We start from the raw sequence: 25,350 nt of genomic DNA, 5'->3' as shown, positions 1-25,350 counted from the left end.
GGCTTAACTGAACCAGATCATTAAAGTGAGTGTTCACGGGGCAGGCTAGCAAAGCAAAAAACATATCTTCAGGCTCAATGGATGAGATAGTCCTAACCAGGGTGAAAGGACAATGAAGAATCCGTAAACCGGGATCAAGATGAAGAGTAGGAGGTGATCATGAGCAAAGCGAAACTAAGAATCCTTTACTATGGACTGAGGGGGAAACTACGGAAGTAAGGGAGCATTTAAGAATTCCCTAACTAAGATAATTTAGGTGAAAACATTAAGAATGTAAACAGTCAAGAGAGAGAGCATTAGAGCTAGTTTTGAAATATCATTCCTAGTTTACCGTTCAGATTTCTTATAACACATATGATTATTAATAGACATAAGGAAAAACAATAATACACATGGGAGAAAATACTTATTTGATTTCTACTTTACATAAGAATCCTGCGAAATGTCTTTACTTTATTCCCTGATCCAGCAAGCCAATCCAGTCTTGATACAATAGCACTTTAACTTGAGAGGAAAATGTCTATAGAAATGTCGTTGAATCCACCCTCAATACTTTGAAAGGTGAAGTATTTATAAAAAAGAAATTACAAAATATCTCATAACACTTTGAGAATTAATCTAGGAAATCAAAATATCTTCAAGCATGAAGATAGACACAGATGGAAAACTGCATCATGCTGTCACTTTTATTGTGACAGTGCTAGATGTTTGCAGTTTGAATTTGATCTCTTTAAGCTGGCTGCTGGAATCACCTTTGTCTTTAACATTTTACTGATACTCTTTAACCTGTTACTCTTTGACCCTGTCTATCTGTCCTTTCACCTACCTTCATATTTACTGTGGTAACTTATAGTAAATATGTCATTGTTACCCACCATTCATCTTCAGGTAACTTTACCTTGAGCATCCTTCTATATATCTCGTCTGCCTCAGTGTATTTGGCAAAATTTGGCTTGGTGACAAATAGATGCTTCACCTCATGCTCTAGGAAGAATATATTTTCTAAAGTATCATATAATACTTTCCCTGTTGGCAATGCTTTGACTCTTGAAGTGCTTACCTATTCCTTGGACGATTTCTCTAATCTGTCAACATAGTCCAATTGGGTCATAAGTTTTCCGTTGATTACCATGGGATTGGGAAGGCCTTTATCCCTCAAAATTTGAAGCTTTGCCATGAATCTGTCAATACCAACCTACATATTATGGCATTTTTTCTCCAAGTTAAGCATGAGGTTTCTTTTAGAAAGAACCTTTTTTATTTTAATGATAGTTTCAGTTCTATCTTCCACACCAAGATCATCTAGTTCATGCCTGTTCTTGCTGTTTAAGAAATGGATGAGTTGAATGGCTTCCTCAGGCTAGTCTCCTAGGTCTTCCTTTACCTTTTGTATTGCCTCGGTGGCCACTTTCACTAGTTCTGTTTGCTCAAATATCACTTGAATTGATCGCCAAATATCATTGACAGAGTCAATTATATTGGCCTCGAGAATCTCCTTAGTTTGTCCTAGTGGCTTTTGCAATGTTAGATCCTTCTCTAGGACCTTAATCTTATCACCCATCCTTAGGGCTTTCTATGCTTCTTCTTTCTGTTGTGTTTGGGCAAGCTTATAATTAGTTTCTAAGCTTGCCACTTTCTCCTTAAGCCTCTTAAGCTCTGTTGCCTGGATGGACATTTCCTCCATGGCTTTCACTAACTCTGTTGTTTTCTCTATTGAAGTACTTGTAGTTGTAAACTCTATTGTGACTAGAAGTGTTGTTGCAGGTGGAGCTGTTGGTGCTAAAGAAGCTGCCAATGTTGAAGGGACTGCAGTTGTGGAGGTAGTGGCCAATTCACTCTGTTTGGACTGAATCAATGTGTCCAATTCTTCCTCTGTTTCTTTCGATTGGTCATTTAGCTTGAGGACCAAGTCCATAAGCTCTTCTTGTTCCTTTTGAGTCTCTAAGACTTCTGCTATTTGTGGATGATGCAATGGTGGAATTTTGAGATGCTTCTTCAAAGCAGCTATGTCATCATTCTTCTTCTTTATCAACATTTGAGTGGCCTTTACATCTTTGGGATTGTGTCCCAAGTCAATGATTGAGTCCTCAAGTACTTAATTCTGGTGTCTTTTGCCTGTGAAAAGGCCTTCTCCAATTGGAATTAACTGATATATTATTCAAAGAGTTCTACAATTGGTGGGTTGTGATGACTTTCCCTGTCAAGGTGGATTAAATCATCTCCCCTCTTTTTTTGTGAAACTCAATCTGGTCAATAGGATGTATGTCCTTTGCGAGCACTTCAAAATCTATCTTCTAGAAGTCATCTGCTAATCTTGGTTGTTGTGTGGTAGGCTTTATGAATGTCATTTGCATTTTTCCTTCTTTCACATCATAGGCTGACATCAACCTTGTCTGGTTGGTAGGTTCCATCTTGAGGTACTATGCATAAGTCTGGGACTTTAGCCTCTCGTTCCTGGCCTTTATTTCCTTGTACTTTTCTCTAATATCTTGGTCTTGGTCAGCTGGCATCCTAAATGAGGACACTTCAACACTTTGTTGTCTTTCCAACATCTAAGTATGTGATGTGGAAGGTTCTGGTTTTCCCCCAAGAGGAGTAGTAGGCCTACTTCTTTCTTTCTCTGTGTTGGTGGCCCTTACTGTCTCTTCTACAAATTCTTGCTCTAAGACAGGATTTAACCTCTGCCTTTTGACTTGGCTGGTTTCTGCATATGCTTGTATGGTTTCTCTGCTTGATGTAGTAGCCTCCTCCCTATGTCTTTTGAGGCTTCTTTCCTCATTTAGAAGAGTTTGCAAGCTAGGAGGAGTACTCATATTTGGCTGTTGTGTACCTGTTTGACCTAATTCCTCTGATAGGTTTGGCTGTTCTGACTCTTCTTGTACCTGGGGCTCTTATTTTGTGTGTTGTTCAGTGTGTGCCTGTGATTCTCCTTGTGCTTGAGATTCTCCCAACACCTGTAGGAAAGAACCTTCATCATTCCTTTTCTCTAGATCAATTAGTGCATTTTCAACAACAAATTCAATGCTATCTCTATCCACTAGAGTATTCTCCACCCATTCCAACTGATTTGCATATTTCTCTATTTCAGGGATTCAATGGTGAATGTAGGGAGTCATCTTATTTTTATGTCTTCTGTTGTAGATGAAATCACAAGGACCATATCTCCATATGAATCTTTGTTTTAGTTTGAGTCTCTGAAGGATTTCTTCTACTTCTCTTCTAGCTTCTCTGCTATTGCATACAAAGTGGCCTAGTTGATCCTTGATTCTGAGCTAGGCCTTCTTTCTGGCTTTAACAAAATGTACCTCATCTAAATTGATTATCTGCTTGTAGTACTACAGAGCAAATAACCTCATTGGGAGGTATCTGGGCAGATTATATGGGGCCAACTCACAGCCATAGATCTCGATTTTTGTATGATTTTGGTACAAGTACCAATCTCCCACTCTGTGTTGCTTTGATAGCTGCGAGATCCTCCTGATATCTAAGTTGATTCTTGGAGGAGGACTTCCTAGCAGCATGGTCACTACATGATATACAAATAGATCTATGATGTCCGTGTATGGATATGGGGAATCATTATTATGTATCAAAGGATTCCAAAAAAATACTGACCTAGGATGACCTTTAGTGTCAAGCTTTTGGAGAGTGAATGGGAACTTGTTAGCTTGATAGTATAAGAAAAGGTGGTACAAAACTGAAGAATATTTAAACACGCTTTCATTACTCATTCTTAAAAATTGTTCATGCATCCTATAAGTTATGTACTTGGCATAATCGTACATGACAGCAGGGAGCTGCCTTGGAGTAAAAATGGACATGAAGGCTAAAATGATTTCATCTATGTACTCACTGGTGGTATAGCCTAAAACACAAGAGATCATTGCTACAATATCTTAACCAAATGGGGTAAACATGGTAGCCACATAAGGAGGAGGTTCTATTGGGACATCCTTTTCCTCCCTGATGAAGATCTGAAGCATTTCAGTAATCTTGTCAGTGGTAAGCTTGGGAAATTGGTCTAGTAGGTCTCCAATTGAAACAGGGGTTAAGTTATGCCCTGGTTGCAACTGCAACATTTCGTTGATTAACTCGGTAGTGATGGTAAAAAGTATGGTTTGGTCAGGGGACATCATTGTCCTTTGACTAGGAATGTAGGTGGCATGGAAATAATGAATGATTTTAGGGAAAATGTGCACCTTAGGGAATTGATACTTGGGAAAACTAGACTACCAAAGACCTATTTTATTAGCTTGGTTTAGGTATTGATCCTTGTATTAGCAGTACAGTTTTATAGGGGATTCAAGGACAGATGTGTCCTTGATTTGGAAGTATTTATCAGCAAGGGGAAGGTGATCCAAGTCCAGTTGGAGGAATGGTAATTGGCCTGACATCAATAGTGATAGGGGTAGAAATTCTTAGTTCTTGTGGATTTAAGAATGGGGAAAAATGGTTTTTCTGTCAATTAGGGCAACTGGGTTCCAATACAAAGTAGTCTTGGGTCATTGTGGAGTTCCTTCACTTAATTTCTTATTAGTTCCAAGCAATAAGTAACTGGTTTAGAAATGAGACAAGGTTTCTAGTGAATTTGGTCTAAATACCTAGAATTTTGAGGAAATTTGGCTCTGAACAGGTCGATGGGCGACTGTGCATGGTTGCAGAAAGTCTGCGTGAACTGGAGGGTGGACTGTGAGTTCAATGGCTTCTACAGGTTGGCGGTTGGACGTAGGTTGGTAGTTGGATGTCGTAAGTCACGGGTATGAAGGTCTGGAGCATTATTTTCACGATAAAATAAGAATAATGAGGTTTTTTTGCTTTATTAACAAAGTCAATGATTTGGTGGGTGTTTGGGGAACAGTAATACTTTTGGTAGTTAGCGGGTGATGTGATGCTTTTTCATTTAGCAGGCTGTAGTAAGTGGGTTTGTTCACACCACTTATGAGCACTGGGTGGTTTTGGGGGGAGGCCACCCGATTCCACTCATTGGGCGCCATGTCGCAGCACAAGCCCATGGGAAAACAACCCATTTCAGGTGAGTAAAGTTCAGGTTTCAGGCCCGTGCAAAATGGTTAATAGTCGTCGGATCAAATGGGAGGCGATCGCATGATGATCGGGCATGGGAGTTGTGCAGAGGGTAATGGAGGGGCCCGACTAATGTTTTAGCATGGCAGGTTTTAATCAAATGATGGATTAAGGCAAGGTTAGGGCATCGGTGGTGATTTTATTGGTGGAGGGTTTGATTATTAATTAATTGTTGATCGATTAATTAACTCGTTTGTTGGGTTCAGGTATTATAAAGTTTATATTTCAAACTTTCGGGGACGGGGTATTAATAACTATATAGGGAAGGGTTTCTTTTCCTTTGGGAATTAATATATATATGAATGTTAGAAATTAATATGAAAATGGCGGAAACGAAATAGCACTAAGTATAATGAATCTTTTGCCTTTGTTTGCTTTTAGCACACATACATCATAACTTAGGCTAAAAGTATTTTTGGGTTTTTGAGAAAAGGGGTTTATTAGGGGAAAATGAATGAATTGAAGGGGCTGAATGTTTATGAGGGCAATTTTAGTACTTAGGACCTATAAGTCATTGGGCCAAGGGTCTGATCCCTCCAGAAGTCAGAGAAATGCTCTGAACCCCTTTTGACTTAAGATTTTGGGTACTTCAATCTTATTATGGGAAATTAGTTAAGTAAAAGATCAAATGAGTGGGGGGAAATTAGTTAATTGACTTTGTGGACTTGATGCATGTCCCATTGTTAATTAATACTTGGAATTTTCATGATGAGGGTGATAAATATGATTTTGTCCAACAATCATCACAATTCTGCAACCTTTCTGCTACTTACCCATCTACTCATCCTACCTTTTTTACTTCTCTTTATTAGGGTGCACTTACGCTGGAAAACCCTTATCGAAACATTTTTCTTTTCTTTTACAATAGTAATCTAATTAATTCTAACCTTATTACATCTAAGGGCTCAAATTAAACAATTGAGCTCCTTTTATTCACTCTACCTAATCTAATTATCTGCCAAGATTACATTGTCTGGTTAGATTTTCATTCTCTGACTATAAGCATGAAATTGAAAACATGAAATAGCCAAGTTTAAACATTTTGACTATCATGGATTGTGGCATAGGTTACAAACTGCACACAATCACTTGTTTTGTATAAAAAGTAAATAGTAGTGGCATTTTGATTTGCACACTTTCATGGTCTTTGTTTACTTGGGGTTCATATTTTTCATCTTTTTTGACCTTTTTTATTCTTTTTGTCCTTGTATTTTTCTTTTAGGACATACCCTCTTTACATTTTTTATTTTTTTTGAATATGGAAAACATTTGCAGAAAGAAAAGGTATGTACACATTACAAGTTTAATCTCAGCCATTCAAAAATTATGACTCCCCTTGGTATAGGAACCTAACAGGCATGAATCACATGGGTCACTACTTGGGTCAATCTTAACACCAAGTTAACCCTCAGGAAAGTCTATAAAATGAAGCGACTCCAATCTCATTTCAACATACCATCATATTTCTATTCTTTTATTTTATCTTGTCTCACACACATACATCGGAAGGAGTTCACACAGATTCTGAAATCAAAAGTGAAAGGTTCTCTCTAAGTTTGGATTTTATAGATCTTGGTTGTTGGCATAGATCAGGACATTTTTTCCCTAGAAATAGGCATAGAGTAGGCAAGGGAGCATCTCTGGATCTTTGGTCACTCAGAGATAGTTTAGTGAGATCGAATCTAGGTTTAGAGGTAGATCGGAAAGTTCCAGTCCCTAGTCGCTTGCACAAAGCAACCTTGAGAGCGACCAAGACATATTGGTCGCTCGCATAAGTTGTAGGAATTTACAGGGTAAGTTCCTCAGACAGAACACCAAAGGACACCGCTCACAACTAGATCACAGACCAATACACCAGTATTTTTGACGTGGTTAAAACCCTCAAAGAGGGAAATAGTCCATGGCCTGAGCCAACGCGGCCACTTCAGGCAATTTATTAATAAAAGAATGAAAATTTACATAAGATTCTCTCATGCACAGATTACCCTACAAATGACCCTCCATGCGCTTTAAATAGAAATCATGGACCAATCGGGTGTCAAGCCACGGATCAAGTGTCGGTAATATCGAGGAGAGAATGAACCGTCAGATCACTACATATCGTGACGTCGGATTGTAAGTTACAAAATGTACAAGGTAAAGAAACACACTTTACCTAACTCTATACTAGACCAAGTTGTACTTAACTATTTCCTATGTGTCAGAATATCCTAACATCCCCCCTTAAGAACAACTTGGGATAGGATTGAAGGATTTACAAATATGACACAATAGGAGATGGAAGGAGGCACTAGAGCCTATCCCCCCTTAGTGACAACTTCCTGAACTCCAACCATAAATCAAAGTTTAGTGAACTTCGCCTCTGTGAGAGCCTTTGTGAAGATGTCTGCAACTTGATCATCTGTTGAACAATATTGCACTTCAAGAACATGGTCATGGATGAGCTTTCTGATGAAGTGCATGTGCAGTTCAATATGCTTGCTGCGCTGATGTTGGACTCGATCTTTGCATAGCTGAATGGCACTTTGATTATCACACCAAAGTGTAGTCGGATGCTGCTACTGAAAGCCAAACTCTGATAGGATCTGACGAAGCCACAAGGCTTCCTTACTAGCTTCTATGGCACCACGATACTCTGCTTCTGCTGATGAAAGAGAAATGGCACCCTGTTTCTTGCAAGCCCATGTAATAGGTCCTGAACCAAGAGTGAACACATAACCGGCAGTAGACTTCCAATCATCAAAGTCACCAGCCCAATTGGAATTAGTGAAACCAACCAATAGAGGAGATGCTTCGGCACTGTAATGAATCCCAAACTGAACTATACCTCGAACGAAGTATTCTTTTAGCTGCCTTCCAATGACTTTCACATGGGTTTTGCATAAACCGAGCAACAAGGCCAACGGAAAAGGAAAGGTCAGGTCGAGTATGGGTTAGATACAAAAGTTTTCCTACAAGTTGACGTATAAGGTAGCATCAACTTCAGGAGAAGTACAAGTGACTGAAAGTTTGACTCTAGACTAGAAGGGAGAAGGGGCTGGCTTACAGTCTTCCATGTGAAAATGGCATAGAATATCACAGGCATACTTGGACTAGGAAAGGGAAATACCCTCCTTGGATTGCAAGACTTGAAGACCGAGAAAATAATGTAAGTGTCCTAAGTCTGTCATTTCAAATTTCTTTTTAAGGCTAGACTTCACTTGGTTTATAAGGTTGGGATCACTACCGGTAAGGATAATATCATCAACATAAAGAACAATAATGATAAGAGACTTGCCCACTTTCTTGGTGTAGACAGTATTGTCAGAATGACACCTAGAAAAGCGAGATTCTAAAAGAAAGCTATCCATTTTGGCATACCAAGCTCGAGGAGCTTGCTTGAGACCATAAAGGGATTTCTTAAGCCGACATACAAGGCTGGAGTCTGTTTTTATGAAGCCAATGGGTTGTTCCATGTAGATTTCTTCATGCAAGTCCCCATGCAAGAAGGCAGATTTAACATCCATCTGATGGACTTCCCATTTGAACGAGGCAGCAAGGGAAAGAACAAGGCGGATAGAGTTCATTTTGGCAACAGGGGAGAAGGTTTCAGTGTAGTCAATGCCTTCAACCTATGAAAAACCTTTAGCAACAAGATGAGCTTTATGTTTATCAACTTTCCCATCTGGTCCATACTTGGTTCTGTAAACCCATTTGCATCTAAAACGTTTTCGTCCCTTTGGTAGAGGAACAAGATCCCATGTATCATTTGCCAATAATGAATGATATTCTTCATTCATAGCTGCTTCCCAATCTGGATGGCCTGAAGCTTTTGCAAAGGTCTCAGGGTCATAATTTACTGGAGCTTGAGCCAGTAAAGAAGAGGCTCTGTCAAACTGAGAATGTGTGTGTCGCTGAACTGTAGGATCACCAACAAGATCACCTGCTACATCTCGAGTAGCACGAACCCATTTTAGAAGCTGAGGAGCTGAAGGAGGATCCTGAGATGGTGGGGGAGGATTGTCATCCTCACTTTCATCATCTGAAGAAGAAATGTTTTCAAAAGTAGAAGAGATAGGGAGAGGTGGCACATCCACCGGACTAGGCTCGCAGGCCGATATATTTTCATCAAATTTTACATCTCTTCTAATGATAACATTTTTGGACTTAAATGGAGTAAGTCTATAGCCTTTGACATCTTCAGAATATCCAACAAAAGTACATTTTTCACTCTGAGGTTCTAAATCTTTATGCTTTTCATCTGTAATATGGGCCCACGCTTCACTTCCAAAAACATGAAAGTGACTTACATCTGGTTTGATTGAGCTCCATGCTTCTTCTAGAGTGATATTCTTTAAAGCCTTAGTAGGAGTGTGATTTATTATGTAATTTTCACAGTTAATTGCTTCTACCCAAAAACTAAGACCAATTCCTTTAGATTGTAGCATACAATTAGCCATTTCCTTTAAGGTGTGATTCTTCCTTTCAGCTACACCATTTTGTTGTGGAGTATATGGAACAGTATGTTACATTTGATTTCCATTCTCAATGCAAAAGTTTATGAATGTGTTTTTAACATATTCTCCGCCATTATCAAATCTTAGCTTAAGAATTTGATGTCCAGATTGTTTTTCAACAAAGGCCTTGAAGGCCAAAAATGTGTTAAATACTTCACTCTTGAGTTTTAAGAAGTATACCCAAGTGCGTCTGGAGAAATCATCAATGAAAGTTAAGAAATACTTGTAGCCAGAGAATGACACAACTGGAAGTGGACCACATAAATCACTATGCACAAGCTGTAAAGGGGCTGAGGCGTGCCAAGAGGCACGTTTTTCAAAACTGTCCCGATGATGTTTTCCGAGTACACATCTGGAACAAACACCATCTCTGCAAGATACCATAGGAAGAACTGTCACCATATTTTCTTTACATAGATGCTGAAGGGAGCGATAGTTTAAGTGACCAAATCGCTCATGCCAAAGTTTGTTCACTTCATCATTATGAGCAAAAAATACTGAGGGAAGATTTGATGACCCAAAGTTGTGAAACTTATACAACCTTGTAGAATCATTAGCAATGCCAGTAGCTAAAATATTTTTAGGATCTCTTAGGTCCTTGATTACAACATCATGAGGTGAAAATTAAATGATTTTACCTTCACCTGAATGAGTTATCTGATATACAGATAGAAGGTTGCAGGATAAGGTTGGAACACATAATACATCATTAAACTGACCATTGTCTAGATGAATAGTTCCAGTCCCTACAACACTAAGAGATCTATCATCACCAACATATATATTTTTGGTGTTACAATTATTTAAAGAAGAAAACATGGCTTTGTTTTTGGCCATGTGATAAGAAGCTCCAGAATCAATGAGCCACTCATGAGAATGAGAAGAAGAAGATACATTTAATGCATAACCAGACCGAGATGATTGACAACCACATGCAGAAAGCGCCATTCCTGAAGATGAAGTTGAAGTTGAAGAATGCTCCTCATGGATGCTATGTTTCTTCATCACTGCTTCCAATGATTCCATCTTCTTAAAGCATTTGGATTCTAAGTGGCCATCTCGATTACAAAAGTTGCAATGTCTATCAGTCTTCTTCCATTTTTTTTTATTTGTCTTATCATTTTGTTGAAATGATTTTTCATTTTGAGGCTGAGATTGCTTAGGACCCTTGTTTGGTTTAGGACCATTCTTTTTAGGATATGACTTCTTAGGATTCTTTGAATTTGGTTGCTGCTGGGCGGCTAACGCTTTCTTGGAAGAGTTTCCAAGATTAAGAAGACCAACGTGTAAGATTTTTTCTTGTTCTCTTATTAAAGAATCACAAAAAGAGTCAAAGGAAGGGGACTTGTAGTCTCTTCCTTGAGAAATGAAGGCTTCTCTTGTAGAATGGAAGGTGGAAACAAACACAGAGTAGGCTGGTCCCAACTTAGTAAGAATGGAATAGATAAGGTTACTATCTTCTTTCTTAACTTTAACACCTTCCAAGAGATATCTAAGGGTCTTGAACTTGGACAAGAAATCTTCAATGCAAGAAAAATTATTAGGGTCCAATGTAAGCAACTCATTTTCAAGTTGATGGGCTCTAAGTTCATTTTAATCCCAAAAACTTTATTGATTTGTTTCATTGCTTCGTCAGGAGTATCAAGTTCTGCAATATGGAATCTAAGATCTGGAGAAATAGACATCCCTATCAATCCACGTGCTTGATCTTGGCTATTTTCCCATTTAGCAGCCTTATCTTCATACTTCGGTTTCTTTTCTTGGCCTGAGGCTATTCTGTAGAGACCTTTACTTCTAAGTAAATCCTCAATGTAGGACAATCATTGGAAGTAGTTGGTGCTGTCAAGGGTAACTTGGTATTGACTTTCCATTTCAACGGAAACTGAAGCTAAAGATGCTGAAACTAAGTTTTCCAATTGATAGATCTCAAAAAGTTAGGCTGGTTTAAAAAAAACGGCTCTGAAAACGGCTTCCGGATGAAGAAGTTATGGCTTTTTGAAAAAAGTTGTTGAAGTCGCCGACGAAGTGCGGGAATGTGCAGAAATGAAAAAAATCCGCCCCCCAAAAATGGAGATTTGAACCCAAGACCTCTACTCTCTTAAAATAGCTTTGAACCAATTGAGCTATACAAAAAATTTGTGTGAGAGAGAGAGAGAGCGGGGGGGGGGGTGCTTTGGGTTGCGTGCTTGCTTTGAGAAAGCTCTTTTTCCCTACAAAACAAAAAACATAAAACCCAACACGGACATGCAAAGAAAACGAACCTTACATCTCGAAGTTAGCTTTAGCCGAAAAACTAAATATTTTCAAAAATGAACCTTGCGGCTCAAAGTTAGCTTTAGCCGGAAACTAAATATTTTTCTCAATGTTTCTGATTTTCTGAGATCACACTAAGGTGCAGGGAAAAGAGCATATGCATGAGAAAAATCCTTCCTTTCTGTTTCTGATTTGCCCAGATCGCACAGAGTCGCAGGGCAAAGAGCATACGCAGAAATGAAAGGTATAGATCCGGTAATAAAAAAGGATAAATAAACCGAAACTGAAATAAACAGAGAGAAAATAATTATAAACTACAAATAAACATTGTATACCTCCAGATCTTAAAAATGACGCAGCTAGGGCTACCAGAAACCTTTTCGCGTGAAACGAAAGGGTTTCCTCACTGGAACAGATGCTCCCAACACAACAGAGCCATCCTCTTGGCTCGAAAGCAGTCAGAAACAGTAGATCTAGGAAATGGCAGTCGGATGCAGTTCTACCGGCTTCATATTTGGATCACCAACGGACGCGGCCCTCAAATAGCTCTGATAGCATGTAGGAATTTACAGGGTAAGTTCCTCGGACAGAACATCAAAGGACACTGCTCACAACCAGATCGCAGATCAATACACCAGTATTTTTGACGTGGTTAAAACCCTCAAAGAGGGAAGCAGTCCACGACCTGAGCCAACGCGGCCACTTCAGGCAATTTATGAATAGAAGAATGAAAATTTACATAAGCTTCTCTCATGCACGGATTACCCTACAAATGACCCTCCATGCGCTTTAAATAGAAATCATGGACCAATCGGGTGTCAAGCCACGGATCAAGTGTCGGTAATACCAAGGAGAGAATGAACCGTTTGATCACTACATATCATGACCGTCGGATTGTAAGTTACAAAATGTACAAGGTAAAGAAACACACTTTACCTAACTCTATACTAGACCAAATTGTACTTAACTATTTCCTATGTGTCGGAATATCCTAACATAAGTATAATAAGGGAGAAACTTTGGGTTTCAGTTGTATTATTCCATAGTCGCATCCATGAAGGCTTCCTGAGAGCGACTCTGCAGTTACAGTTGCTCGTATATAGTATCTGAGAGAGTGACTGAGGAGTTTAGGTTGCACGTAGATAATGTTGATGAGAGCGACCCAAGTTTCGACCTAGGGTTTGGCATCTTGGCTTCAGTTAAATTCATTGATCTAGTAGATCTCTATTTCTATCACTATTACACAGATTTGTATATTTGATCTGTTATTATCCACTACAATCACATGTATCGGGTTCATTGTACTCTTTACTGAAATATTTTTATGACGATCTACTAAAGAAGAACATTTGAAAGGGTTTCCCCCTAGTGAGGTTTTTCCCTGGTCTTGGACCAATCAGATGTCTCTTATGGTTGTGTTGTTGTCTTCTTTGTGACTACATATATTGTTCTTTCTTTAGTTACATTTATGATTGATTAACTGGTAATAAGCAGATGCATTATTAATGAAAATATATATTGGACTAAAGTAATCGATACAAGATAGAACAATAAGAAAATTAACATTGAGGAATTAGGCCCCTATTATTTCGAAATTCCTCAAATTCATTGTGCAATTCCTTTGGGTTGATCATCTTACTGCATGCAAAACCTTTACACTTAATACTACAATTGATGTTACACCACCTTGGAATCTCCCCTAAGACTAGGTAAATCAAATTCTCTACATGCACTAGCTATTTTAGGTTGATTGATTAGCTAACTGGATGATCACTAATTTTTACTAAAGTCCCACTCCACAACTTGACCCTCCACTAGTTCCTCCAACATTTTGAACTAGGCTAACTGAAAAAAACCTATGCTAACTAAGCTTGATTGCTACAAATTAGCAATAAAACATGTTGAAAATTACTCTAACTCCTCAAACTTAAATTTATTGAGAAAATTGGATGAAACAAGCCATGTCACACAAGTTAACATCATCCAAGTTGTGTGCTAATGTGGAAATTCGAATTTTCTCAATTTAATTAAGGAAAAATAAAATTGAGAATTTCTTGCTTCAGTTTTCAACAATCACCTTCAAAAATAAATATATTACGAAGAAGCCCTATCCTTCACATATGAAACTTGAACTTCCCTCTCGATAAGGCCTTTGTCGAAATGTCAACATCTTGTTCCTCTATCATAATGTACTGTAACAACATTATCTACCTCTGCACACGGTCTCGTAAATGGTGATACCAGATATCTACATGCTTGGATCGATCATGAAAAAAATGATTTATAGAGAGCTTGATACAACTTTGATTATCATAGTAGAATACAGTTGGATCCATGATCTGATGAAACAATCCAACAAGTATCTTTCTCATCTAGTTTTCCTCACATGTTGCTTGACTGGTAGCCATGTATTATGCTTCTGTATTGCTGAGTGCCAAAAATCTTTGCTTCCTAGTGTATAATGAGACTGTTGCAAATCCAACACTGACAATTCCACCCTATGTACTCTTTTGGTCTGATGGACTCCCCATCTAATCAGTATCAATGAAGCCACACAACTTCACTCCCTCTGTCCATTTGTGCCATAGTCCGAACTAGGTAGTGCCTTAGAGGGTATAGTAGAACATCCTTAGCTTCCTCACAAAATAATTTGTTTGTCCTAACCATAGTTGGGCTTAGTTGGTTGACTGCATAACACATATATGGCCATGTGTTCACAAGATACTTTAGTCAACCCACCAATTGATGGTAAACAATATCATCTACTTTTTCACCTAAAGTAGCATCTTCTTTCTTGCATTTGGTCATTAGAGGTGTCTCCATGGGCTTGAAATTGTCCATGCCAAACCTCTGAAGTATCTCTTTGGCATACTTTCCCATGGATACAAACAGCTCCCCATCGCCTAGCAATACTTCTAATCCAATGAATTAATGCATGATACCTATGTCCTTCATTTTAAACTCTCTTGCAAGGTCCTCCTTGCAATATCTTATGAGTCGCCCATCACCAGTTAAAATCAAATCATCAACATATAAGACAATAGTCAACAATTTACCTTCTAAGAAGATATTATAGAGGTTTGTACCAACTTAACTTTTGGTGAAGCCCAAACCAGTGAGATGGATATCGATCCTGGTGTACCAAGCACATGGTGCTTTCTTGAGACTGTACAATTATTGTTTTAATCTTCACACATGAGACTCCCGATCAACAATCTAAAATCCTTGTGTTTGCTCGATATACACCTCGTCCTCAATAAATAAATTTAGGAATGGTGTTTTCACATTCATCTGGTAGATCTTCCACCCCATCTCTGCAACGAGAGAACGAATTGATATAATGGATGAGTACCTTGCTACAGGAGAAAAGGTCTCTTCATAGTCAATCCCCTCAACTTGAGAGTACCCGTTCGCCACAAATATGGCCTTGTACCTTTTTATGCTTCCTTATGTTACATGCTTTACCTTGAAGATCCATCTCGAGAACATAATTGATTTTTCTGTTGGTCTTGGAACAACTTCATAAACATTTTTCCTTAGAATGGATTCATACTCCTCCACCATCGAATCAAACTCGTATAGGTTTCTCTACTTATTCCTCAAAGGAGGATGGCTCAGTTTCTAAAATATCAGTCATTAGAGCCATGTAGCTAGTGTACATATTTGTTGACCTTCTCTTCCTATGCACATTTGAAGGAGAACCCACATTCTTCTTCACATACTGCACAAGTATATTAGCTTCCTTGGTCCTTTTTCTACCTTCTCTGGATGTTTTTTCTTGAGTGGTTGTCTCCAATATATGATCCTAAATTTATGACTAATCTGCAACTTCTAGAGGCTCATAATTTGGAGCTAAAAGCTCCTCTTCTAGTGGGAATTGAAGCTCCCTGTCAAGAGAGCACCGCATCGCTTTATCTTCATCAAATTTTACATCTATTCACACAACTATAATTATGAGGGATGACATGTACACATGATAGTTGTGGGACATTTTTGTGTAACCCATAAACAACACCAATTATCCTATTGTCTTTAACTTCTTCCTTAATTATTTCAATACATGTCATTAAACAGAGGCTCCAAAAATACTGAAGTGCAACACATTTGGCTTTCTCCCTGATAAAGCCTCCTTTGCTGTAATCATGCCCCAGAATTTGATGAGGACTCTAGTTTTGCAAATAGATTGTCTTGTTGCATGCCTCAACCCACAAGTTCTAAGGTCGGACTTGGTTATGCAATATAGCCCTCGTTTCTCCCACAATGTTGTGATTCTTTCTCTCACCCACCCCATTCTTCTATGGTTTGTGCAGTATTTTGAACTCTCATTGAATGCCTTCTTTTACACAAAAAATTTAAAATTCATTCAACACGTATTCACCTCCATTATTTCTCTTGAGAGCCTCCACCTTTTTGCATATTTTATTTTTCAACAAGTACATTGAATTCTATGAACTTGGAGAATGTCTCATCCTTCTTCCGTGTGAAGGATTTATAGAAATTTCATGAGAATTCATTAATAAAAATGAAAAATTATTTGTGCTTGCCAGTGGAGGTTTTCGAGAAAGGTCCACAAGTATTAGAGTGGATCCTTTCCAACTCTACATGTTCTTTGCTATCCTAAAAGTGGAATTTGGATTTTGTGTACTTCCCCAAAGTACATCCTTTGCATACACCCTGCTCCTCAAGTGCTCCTTTGGGGAGGCTTGTGGTTATTTGTTGCATGATATTCAAAGCACCACAATGCAAGTGGCTAAGTCTTCTATTTAAAATTTCATAGACATCATGACATTGCACCTTATCTTCCTTTGTTCTCAATGCAACAAAATCCTCCACATCTAGCTTGTACAAGTTCTTCACACAAACCCCAATGGGCTTCACCTATTCCATGGATATATTTATTGCGAATTCCTTTCCTTTGCTAAAGATCACATAATAATGAAATTCTTCCAAAACTGAAACATAGATGAGATTTTTCTTTAGTCCCAGAATGAACATGACATCCTTGAGCCTAAGGGGGGGAGCCTGACTCCCTCTGAATTGTGACTGTACCAATCCCAGATGCATTGTACCTTCCTTCATCCCCCATACCGATGTGCATTTCTACTTATTTCTCCTCCAGGTCATTGAAAAAGTCTCTACACCATGTCATGTGGAACAATGCACCTGAGTCCAAGTACTACACACTCACTGTCATTGTGTTGGTCTAACATGCAATGAGGGTAAACTCATTATTGAACTATGAAGCGAAAGCTTCAACTATTGCTCCTTCTAAGATTTTCTTACTTTTCTTGCTTTATGGACACTTCGTGGCATAGTTCCTGAATTTGTGACAATGGAAGCATTTAATTTTGGAGAAATATTTCTTCTTTCACCTTTGATTAGATTCTGGTTTGGATTGAGATTTCTTCCATTTTCCCTTATTTTCCTTTCTAGCCAATGCAAAGGTTTCTTCATCCTCACCTTTGCATGAAGTGCCATCTCTGGTATTCTGCCTTATTTCCTCCTATACTGAATAATAACATAAGCTCTCCTAGTTATATATTTTCTCCTTCTCATTCACCGAATCTTGATAGCTATGCCAGCTCTCGAAAAGGCCTAGAAGGGTTGGGGTTACCAAGTAATATTCAAGGATAGTAACAATGACCCCACCTAGTTCATCAGGACATTGTGTCAACTTGCTCACATACTGTAGTATAATGCTATTCTTCTGCATCTTCATACTTCAAAATTTATCCTTGATAGCTAGCTTCCTATGGTCACTACTATTCACAAACAATTTTTTTAGTTTTTTCATATCATGAACATATTTTCTTTTATTTGGAGATTTGAGATAGTATGATCCTATACTCCCTCCAAGATTATTCTCCTCATCCTTTGCTACATCTTTCTTCCACTGTGAAATGTCCTAGATATCAGTTGTTGGTGGTCTTGGAATATCTATCTTGACATATTAAGGCTTGAAACCATTGTCATCCAATACTTCATCCATGTGGTCCTTCCATGAAACAAAATTTCAGGTTCCTTCCAAGGCATACTCTAGCCTTGGTCCATTGAGGACATCTTCTCAGCTTTGAACAAATCTTTCTACAATGATCTTCAAATTCGAAGCCCTAAGAGACAACTTCTAATTTCCTACTCTAATGTGTATGTTGCTCTGATACCATGTAGAAATTAAGCTATACATTTGCAAATCCTCATGAATTTTTAATTAAAAGCACAAGACACAAACCCACTATACTACTTTGCATACATTATTCATAAATTAGAAAAAAAATCTCAAACATGCAAGAATAAATAACAGACATTCAACAAGTATTATTATCTGGGGAAGAAATCTGCTGCAAAACCATAATTCTTGCTTGCATTAATCAAATGAATAGATATTTATTACAATTTCTATGCTCAACTGACCACACCCTATAAGTCCATAACCTATTTCTCTAGTCACTAAAGGCCTCTGACCCAAACTTAGTCAAATTTTTCCTTTGCTTTGGTCCTTATTTCCTTGCATTGTTCCTTGAGGAATTGGGCACCTATTATTTAGGAAATTCCTCAAATTAATTGTGCAATTCCTTTAGGCTGGTCATCTTATTGTATGAAACACTTCTACACTAAAGACTAGTCTACAAATAATGTTACATTTCCTTGGAATCTACAATAAAGACTAGATATTTTAGGCTAATTGATCAATTAACTCAATGATCATTGAGTTTGACTAAAGTCCCATTTCACAACCTGACCCTCCACTAGTTCTTCCAATAGCTGGAACTAGTTTAACTAAAATCAACTTGATATAAGTGACATTGATTTCTACAAATTAGCAATCGCACATACTGAATTGAAATATAACTCCTCCAAATCAGATTTACAGTGTAAACTACATGAGAAAATCCATGTCACACAAGTTAACATCATCCAAGTTGTTTGTTGATGTGGAAATTCAAATTTTCTCAATTTAATCAAGGAAAAATGAGATTGAAAATTTATTGCTGAATTTTTCAAGACTCCCTCTTAGCAAGAAAGGGATTATCAACCACCCCTATCCTACAGCTTTGGAACTGTAACTTCCCTCGTGGCAAGGCCTTTGTCAAAACATCATCATCTTGTTCCAATGTCGGAATGTATTGCAACAACATTATCGACCTCTGCGCACAATCCCATACCGAATATCTATGTGCTTGGATGGATTATGAAAAATGTGATTTTTAGAGGTCTTAATGGAACTCTGATTATCAAAGTAGATCAGAGTTGGATCCATCATCTGACCAAAAAATCCAACCAGTATCTTTCTCATCTAGATCACCTCACATGTTGCTTGACTAGAAGCCATGTATTTTGCTTCTTCCAAGCTAAGTGCCAAAAATATTTTCTTCCTGCTATACCAAGAAGTCATTGTGGACCCAACACTAAAAATTCCTCTTGATGTACTCTTTCGGTTTGATGGACTCCCGACTCCCCGCCTAATATGCATCTGTAAATCCATAGAGATTGGCTCCCTCCATTTGTCTGTACCATAGTCCAAACTGGGTAGTGCCTCTAGGGTACCGTACAACATGCTTAGAATCCTTCCAAGATAGTTTGATTTGCCTAACCATAGATTGGCTCAGTTGGTTAAATGCATAGCACATATCTGTTCATGAGTTAAAAAGATGCATTAGTGAACCCACCAACTTTTGGTAAACAATAACATCCACTTACTCACTTGAAGTGGCATCACTTCTCCTCCATTTGGTCTCTAGAGGTGTCTACATGGGTTTGTAACTTTCCATGTGGTACCTGTGAAGTATTGCGTTGGCATAGTTTCCTTGAGAGACAAACAATTCCTCATCACCTTACCATGCTTCCAATCAGAGGAAGTAGTGCATGAGACCCACATCCTTCATTTCAAACTCTCTTACAAGGTTGTCCTTAGAAGATCTTATTATCTTTTCATCACCAGATAAAATAAAATCATCAACATATAAGATAATAATCAACAATTTACCTTCTACCAAGATGTGATAGAGGTTTGCATCCACTTCAATTTTGGTGAAGCCAAAACTAGTGAGTTATTTATCGATCTTAGTGTACCAAGCATGAGGTGCTTCCTTGAGACTATATAATTCTCTCTTGAGTCTGTGCACATGAGACTCCAATCAAAAGTATCGAAGCCTTTTGGTTTATTAAGATACACCTCCTCCCGAATAAATCTATTGAGAAATGTTGTTTTCACATCCACCTAGGGTATATTCCACCCTGTTATGAAACCAGCTCAAGAAAAGATAGAAAAGATAGATCAACGCCTTAGAATTCAGCCTCTTCGAGGGGGCAACCTCCTTTACATTACATAAATGAACAATTCTTGGATGATACAAATGACAAAACCTCCTTTCTATATATAGGAGTCTAAGGAGTCACAATATAATCCAGCCGACCTAACAATAATAATATAAAGCCACAAAAATAACAATAGAGGGATTCTATGGGGCACAAAAATAACAATATGGGGGTAATAGGGGCACAACAATATAAATAAGGGGTATAACTACAATAGTAATGGGGTAATCACTAGTATTATAGGGACCCAACATGCCCCTCTCCTTCAAAAAAGTGTTTTCCTCAACGCTTGAGTAGTTCTGGATACTTCTGCATAAAATTCTCATCCTCCCATGTGGAATCTTCAGTGGATAAGTTCTTCCACTTGATAAGATACTCTGAAATTGATCGATTTCGTAGCTGTCGAGTTCTTGTTTCTGTGACTGCTTCCGGTTCCAATATAATTTTTCCTTCCTCGTCAAGTTCTGGAAATATTGTTTGAATTGGGAGCTTGTCGCCTATAACCTTCTTTAAACATGAAACATGGAAAACTGGGTGCAATCGAGAAGCTGCAGGAAGCTCCAATTTGTATGCCATAGTACCAATCTTTTGCAACACCTTGTATGGACCATAATACTTTGGTGATAATTTATTATCCTTCTTAGCTTGCTTTAGGGACATTTGCTTATATGGTTGTAGCCGTAGGAATACCCAATCACCTACATCAAAACTTCTTTCACTGCGATGTTGATCTGCCTGTTGTTTCATTCTATTTTGTGCCAACACGAGGTTATCCTTTAAGAGTTGGAGGACTTGTTGTTGATGTTCGATGTGATGTTCCACTGCCTGAACCTTAGAATTTTCTCTTAAATATGATGTGATGGATGGTGGTTGATACCCATAAAGTGCCATAAATGGGGTCATTTTTGTTGCTGTATGGAAGGAAGTGTTATACCACCATTCAGCCAGAGGCAACCATTTGACCCATTGTGTCTGTTTATCAGATACAAAGCAACGAAGATATCCTTCCAAACATTTGTTTACTATCTCAGTTTGCCCATCAGATTGAGGATGATAAGATGAGCTATGAGCTAACTGAGTACCAAGACAAGAAAATAATTTTGTCCAAAAATTTCCAGTGAAAATGGGATCTCTGTCACTTACAATAATCTTTGGGTTTCCATGTAGCTTTTGAACTGTTTCCATAAATGCAGTAGAAACTGTACTGGCTTTAAATGGATGTGATAATGCACAAAAGTGTGCATACTTGGTAAGTCTGTCAACTACCACCATGATGACACTCTTTCCCTCAGACTTGGGTAAACCTGTGATAAAATCCATTGAAACCTCCTCCCAACGTTGGCTTGGAATGGATAAAGGTTGTAATAGACCCGGTGTCTTAATTGTTTCAACTTTATTTTGTTGGCAAACCAAACATTCTGCCACAAACTTTTGAATATCTGATTTAAGGCCATCCCAAAAAAAATCCTTCTTAACCCTGTGGTAAGTTTTTAAAAATCCTGAGTGCCCTCCTAAGGGAGAAGTGTGCAATTCCATAAGAATCTTTTGTTTTAGCTGGGAATTCTTACAGAGGTATAAGCGATCTTTGTACCATAACGAATCATTTTGCCAGCTAAATGTATCAGAAGTACTGGAATCTTGTTGTAGCTTTCGAATAAGTGCCCACACTTCTTCGTCATTCTTCCATTCCTCCCTTGCTTCGTTTATCCAATCTGGTTGGATAATAGAAATGGCACACAACAATGCTTCCACATCCTCATCCTTTCTTGAGAGTGCATCTGCCACCACATTTTGCTTCCCTTTTTTGTAGATGATTTCAAAGTCATAACCCAACATCTTTGTGACCCACTTTTGTTGCTCTTCAGAGGATAATCTTTGTTCTAAAAAGTATTTAAGGCTATCATGATCCGTTTTTACCTTGAAGTGTCTTCCCATTAGGTAGGGTCGCCATTTCTTAAGTGCATGGAGTATTGCCAACATTTCCTTCTCATAAATAGCTTTGCTTAAAAACTTTCCCTTGATTGGACGACTTTCAAAAGCAATGGGTCTTTCATCTTGCATTAGAACAACACCAATTCCATTTCCTGAAGCATCACATTCCACAATAAAGGTTTTTGTGAAGTCCGGTGTAGCTAAGACCGGTGCTTGGCACATTGCCTCTTTAAGATGTTCAAAGGCCTTTGTTGCTTCTGGAGTCCATGAAAATGAATCTTTCTTCAATAATGTTGTTAGAGGTGCTGCTATTCTCCCATAATTCTTAACAAACTTGCGATAATACCCTGTCAACCCAAGAAATCCTCGCAGATGCTTTATGGATGTGGGGATTTTCCATTCCTTAATGGCTTTAATTTTGCTAGGGTCTACCTTAACTCCTTCATGAGATACAATATGACCCAAATATTCCACCTCCTGGACTCCAAAGAAACATTTGGATCTTTTTGCATATAATTGTTTCTCCTCCAATAGTTGTAGCACCCTGTCAACATGTTCAACATGATCCTTCCAAGACTTGCTGTAGATTAGTATATCATCAAAAAATACTAACACAAATTTTCTAAGGAATGGTTTGAAAATTGAATTCATCAAACCTTGAAATGTTGAAGGTGCATTGGTAAGGCCAAAAGGCATGACCAAAAATTCATAATGACCCTCATGAGTTCTAAATGCCATTTTCGGAATGTCTTCAATCTTCATTCTGATTTGATGATATCCCGAACGAAGATCCAACTTGGTGAAGTAAATTGATCCATGCAATTCATCCAGTAATTCATCAATGACAGGAATGGGGAACTTATCTTTAATAGTGAGCTTGTTGAGCTCCCTATAATCCGGACACATGCGCCATGATCCATCCTTCTTGTGCACCAATACTACTGGAGCTAAGAAAGAACTTTGACTCGGTTGAATTATACCAGCCTCTAGCATTTCTGCAACCATACGTTCAATTTCACTTTTTTGGACATAGGGATATCTGTACGGCCTGATGTTTGGAGGAACACTTCCTGGAATCAGATGAATAGCATGATCATGATCACGCATAGGTGGGAGACCTTTGGGAGTCTCAAATACCTTGGAATGATTGTCCAGGACTTTTTGGAGATCTGGAGAAATAGATGATTCCAATGTGGAAACATCTAGCGAACATAATTGTGCAATTACACCTCTTTGCTCCTTTTTTAGAAGCTTTGTCATGCCATTAGAGCTGATTATCTTTCCTGGTTTCCCTGCAATACCCCTTAATTCAACTTCCTTTCCTTCCGTAGAAAATTTGATGAAAAGTTCTTGAAAATTAAAAGCTATTGTACCCAAGGATTGTAGCCATTGGACTCCTAGTACAACATCAGCACCTCCCATTGGAATGGAAAGCATTGGGCTAGTCAATACATATTCTCCCATGGATAGCTTGATATTATGGCACTTTCCAGAGCAATTTATTGTTCCTCCATTTGCAATCATCACTTGACACTCTGGTGCTGGATATAGGAAGCAATTCAATTCTTTTGCTACCCTACAATGAATAAAATTGTGGGTGCTTCCTGAATCAATCAACACTATTACCTTTTTCTTCTTGATTTGTCCTTCTATCTTGATGGTTTGAGGAGTGGTAATTCCCGCCAATGCATTACAAGATATGGTCGGATTTATTTGTTCTTCATCTAGGCTTTGTTCCTGGAGTATATCCTCTTCTTTTGACCTTTCTTGCTCCTTTTCTTCTTCCTCTTCACAATCTATGTAGAATAATTTCTTCTCAGCACACTTATGACCTTTTGTGTATTTGCTATCACAACTGTAACAAAGCCCTTTTGCTCTTTTTTCTTCCAATTGTTGTGGTGTCAACCTTGTAGGTTGTGGAAGACTAGGGCAACAACACTTCCGTCTTTATAGTTGTGAGTGGTATGCTTCCTAGTTGCCATAATTTTGCTTTCCATTTTTCTTGCTAACCTGAATGCCTTCTCTAATGAATCAGGTTCCCAAAGGCGAACATCATGTTGGATATTATCCTTTAAAGACCCTATGAACACATCAATCCTATGCTCCTCTGGAATATCTTTTACCCTTATGTTCAATTTTTGGAACTCCTCAATGTGCTCCATTATTGAACCCTTTTGTTTGAGACTTATCAATTGGCTAAAAAAAGTGTTGCTTTTTGTATCCTCATAATGTGCTATCAATTCTTCCGTAAAAATTGCCCAAGTGATAAATTGTTTACGAGAACAAAGCCATTGATACCATACAAACTGATTTGGTTCCAAATATAAAGTTGCCATACGTACCTTTTGTGCGTTTTGCACATTATTGAGATCGAAGAATTGCTCCATCTGTAATATCCATGTGGCAGGATCCTTGCCATCAAACTTCCTCATATCGATTTTTGGAACATGGTGAGTCTTTGATCCAACATTAGAGTCTATGGAATCATGATTAACATTTCTTTTGTTCTCATCATGAGTTTCCTTTAGTACCCTTTCACCCTTAGTGACCATTTCTTGTAGCAACTTATTCATATTTATCTTCAATTCTTCCATCTTATCATCCATGCCATCAATTTTAGCGTCCATGCCATTCACCTTAGCTTCCATGCCATCCATCTTAGCTTCTACACCTTTCTTTAAACCATCCATCTTAGCTTCTACATCTTTCCTTAAACCATCCATTTTAGATTCTGTTGCTTTTTGTGCAAGTGACACTTGTTGCACTTGTTCTTGTAATTTTGATATATCATGTAGCATTTCTTCTTCTTCTTCATGAGTCATGCTAGAGCTTTCAGGTTCCTTACTAGGTGTTTGCATTTTCTTTCCTTGGGGCATCAGTTACCGATAATAATGCTCTATTATGCCCTTTGAATTCCTTCAAAATAAATTTTCAAACCAAGCTTAAGCAAAAATTTAAGAAAATCTACACACCTTTTTTCACTTTGTAGGAGCTCAATATTGCCTCTGATGTATCTCTGTAATTTTTTATCATCTAGTTCTGAATTTTCAACCTACAGTAGCCCTCTGTGTTCTCTTTCCAATGCCACAAGTCTGACCCAAATTGGATTCTCCAAGGAAGAGTTATGCGAAATCTCCCACAGTGACTTGATTATAGACTAGTTCAGTAGAGCGAACTTGTACGACGTGCCACGAGTCACTGTTTCGATCTTTGGATCTAAAAAATCCATACAAGAAACTAAAGTCCGTCCTCTTTCTGTACCTTCTTACGA

The sequence above is a fragment of the Pinus tabuliformis genome, chromosome 3_2 (genome assembly GCF_031772625.1).
Source record: "Pinus tabuliformis cultivar Carrire ecotype Pingquan chromosome 3_2, CPIR1, whole genome shotgun sequence".
Classification (NCBI taxonomy): domain Eukaryota; kingdom Viridiplantae; phylum Streptophyta; class Pinopsida; order Pinales; family Pinaceae; genus Pinus; species Pinus tabuliformis.
Note: the sequence above shows the minus strand (reverse complement) of the source record.